This window comes from Helianthus annuus, chromosome 15 (assembly GCF_002127325.2).
Source record: "Helianthus annuus cultivar XRQ/B chromosome 15, HanXRQr2.0-SUNRISE, whole genome shotgun sequence".
Taxonomy (NCBI): Eukaryota; Viridiplantae; Streptophyta; class Magnoliopsida; order Asterales; family Asteraceae; genus Helianthus; species Helianthus annuus.
In genome coordinates this window covers 119,105,817-119,109,577 of record NC_035447.2, presented here as the reverse complement: position 1 = coordinate 119,109,577, position 3,761 = coordinate 119,105,817, and positions in this window count along the sequence as shown.

The following is a 3,761-nucleotide window of genomic DNA, read 5'->3' as shown; positions in this document are numbered from 1 at the left end:
CACAACTCGAAATATATCCTACACAACTCGTAATTTATCCTACACAACTAATAATTTATTCTACACTTTAAATTAAGTTATTTTTTTAATTTGAAAAAAAGTATATATTTTGAAAAGGAGTTACAAATTTGATTTAATTAGTTATTAAAGGGGAAGAATACAAATTAATGACTTTTGTAAGTTTACCAATATACCCTTATATTAAAATTAAATGTAAATATTAAATGAAGTAAAATGAAGCATTCTTATTGGTTGAAACTTATTCTTTTTTCTTCTTACAAAAAAATTCTTATCATTTGAACCCTCCACTATATATATATATATATATATATATATATATATATATATATATATATATATATATATATTCTAGGGGTTCATCCAATACTGCATATTTCGCTCGTCATACTTCTAAACGAGTTTTTCCCCTATTTGCCTGATTCTCTCTCCTTCATCAACTAACTCCTCACCAAAAGTGCGGAGTTCCTGCACATTTTCGGTACTCATTGGTGGTGGTGCTGCGGGTATTGGTTTAGGGTACGGTGGTAAATGTAACACCCCGCCATCGGTTGGGGTGTGACAGTAAAGGGTCTCCATACGGGTATGGGTTTTCTAGGATTTCCCGAACATACTGGTCAGCATCCCAATATGGATTTGGAGGGTCTAGGTTTGGGTATGGTGCTACAGGGTTTGGTATGGGTTCCTCTTGTGGGTAGAGTTCTCGATAATCCCTATGGTCGTCATTCCACGGATCATATGCTAGGGGATTGGGTGCTGGAACTCTAGGTATCTCATCTGGGTTAAAAGCTGGTATGGGAACTGGTTCTTCTTGGCTAGGTTCTATTTGCATAGGCTGAGTGGGAAACAGTGGTAGTGGCTGTGGTGCAATGATTTGTTCTAAGTTTGGGTCTGCGGTAGTGGTAGCTAATATGTGAAAATTGGCCAATCGCCTAATGATTATGTCTTGGGTCTAGGCGTTCATCTCCCAATTTGCTGCTGCCAAAGCCCTTTGTTGCTGTAATTTCCTCATTCTTTTCCTACGCTCATTTGCACCCCGACTGAACCATCCTCTCTTTTTGGTAGGGAATAGTTCTGCGGATTGCGCTTTAAAGATGAATATCCCCTCTTCGGTTTCAGCTGAGTACCCCGAAGGAGTAGGCTGGGAGGAAGTTCCTTCATCTCTAGGAGAACTAGACAATTGACGATGTCACGGCTCCCCGACCCACCCCGGACGGAGCTGGGGGCCGCGAGGCAGTTCCCGTGGTATCCGTGGTATTTAATTTATGCGACAGCGGAAGTCTTTTTATTTACAGGATCTTTTCACCGGAAAATACTCGTTTAATATATTACACAAAGTTTAAGGGATAAATCCCATAATTTACAATAAGTTGATTTCACACAGAAATCTTTATTTTCCAAAACATATTTTATTGATTTATTCATACTGAGCCACTTCTCTAAGATTGATAGTGCTTTACTGCACTTTTCCTGGATCACACAGATCACCTGAAACATGTTTGAAAAAGGTTTTGTCAGCGGGGAAATACTGAGTGAATCATTCCATTTTCTAAAACGACCCGTTAGTTATAAATTCACAGTATTAAGAGCGATTACAATGTTTCTATCAACCAATTATCAAGAATGGGTATTTGTCACTCGACCGGATCTGTGACTGTGGTCATACCACTATTGGGTCCCGTCGCCCCAATAGTGACGGTTCACTCACATAGAGTGATACTCACTCACCTAGAGTGATAAACATAGTAATGTGCACAATACCCCACATACCAGCTGTAATTTGGTGATTACAAAGACTTAATCCCTGTAATTATAACCTTGAAAATAATTTGAGGTATTGTAATACTTACTCACAAACTGTGAGAAAACAATTTAAAAAGGAGAATGACTCACATTGCAGATTAACGAGCAAATAGATAAGCCTACTGATTATCCTTGCTTACACCTAGTTTAACATAATGCACACACAGGCAGGTTAGTAACTAATACAGCAGTTACGTCAATTCACGAGATTAAACCCTCACAACGATTAATCAGTGCAATACTCGATAATTCAGTCGGATTCACAATGAATAACAGAGCATAGTCCGCATTCGAACAACACTCAAATATTCAAGTCGAAATCACGACGAATAATCAAAGTACAAGCTCAATTGAGCAGCACCCGGACTATCGTTGGATAGTTATAATCGATCGGACGTTGAATCGTAATAGCGATCGAGTTATTACCCTGATTGCGGCAGCACCTCGTGATCGTGTGTATGTGATTGTAGTGTAACAGTGAAAACTCAACGTACACAGAAGCTTTGTGCAACGTTTTAACACCACAGTTCAAGTGCCAAGGTCGGCTATTTATAGCCAGAATTTCGACTCGCTTACGGACCGTATGACCCAACCCTTACGGTCCGTAAAGGGACCGGTTTGCTTACGGTCCGTAAGGACCAACCCTTACGGTCCGTAAAGGTGCAACCTATTTTTCCTAGCCTAGCTGAGTTCGGTTGTAGCTTAGGTGATTCAATAATTTCAACCAATCAACTTTTAGCAACGGCTTAAACTAGATAATTATCAATTAGGGTTTGCCCCCCTCGAGTTTTAGGGGCCCTGATCCTGATTCCGATTATTCCGGAAATTTCAGGGTTTATGCCAAATTACTTGGGTGTCTTAATTAGGGTTTTCTTATTGGATAATTATTATCCTAATTACCGGTTTTATTGACAGTTGTTACATCCTCCCCACCTTAAGAAAAATCTCATCCTCGAGATTTACTGGAATAGATGAGGATATTTTCGCTTCATTTCTGATTCCAGCTCCCAAGTGTATTCTGGCCCTCTCTTTGAATTCCACTTGACTTTGACCAATACCAGTCTTTTATGCTTGAGGAATTTGACTTTTCGATCTTCAATTTCTAATGGTTTCTCTACGAATTTTAATTTTTCGTTTACCTCTATATCTTGAAGAGGTACTACCAGGGATTCATCTGCTAAACATTTCTTGAGATTGGATACATGAAATACATCATGTACTCCAGCCAATTCTTCTGGTAGTTGTAAACGATAAGCTACTGGTCCTATTCGTTGAATCACAGGGAATGGCCCAACGTATCTTGGACTCAGTTTTCCTTTCTTACCGAATCGTACTATACCTTTCCAAGGAGAAACTTTTAAAAGTACTTTGTCTCCGACTTGAAATTCTAAAGGTTTGCGACGATTATCTGCATAACTCTTCTGACGATCTCGAGCCGTTTTCAGTCTTTCCTTGATCTGGGTTATCTTGTCAGTAGTTTCTTGTACTATTTCAGGACCTGATAATTGACCTTCTACGATTTCTGCCCAGCATACTGGAGTTCTGCATTTGCGTCCGTACAGTGCTTCGAATGGTGCAGCTTCGATGCTTGAATGATAACTATTGTTATAGGAGAATTCTATTAATGGCAAATGGCTATCCCAATTACCACCATAGTCAATTACACATGCTCGGAGCATGTATTCTAATGTTTGTATTGTCCTTTCACTCTGTCCGTCTGTTTGTGGATGATATGCAGTACTTAGATTTAGTCGAGTTCCCATTGCTTTCTGAAAACTTTTCCAAAAATGAGAAGTAAATCGACTATCTCTATCTGATACAATGGAGAGTGGGACTCCATGTAGGGATACTACTTCGTCCACGTACAGTTGTGCTAACCTTTCCATGCTAAAGGTTTCTTTCATTGGTAGGAAGTGAGCTGACTTGGTTAATCGGTCTAC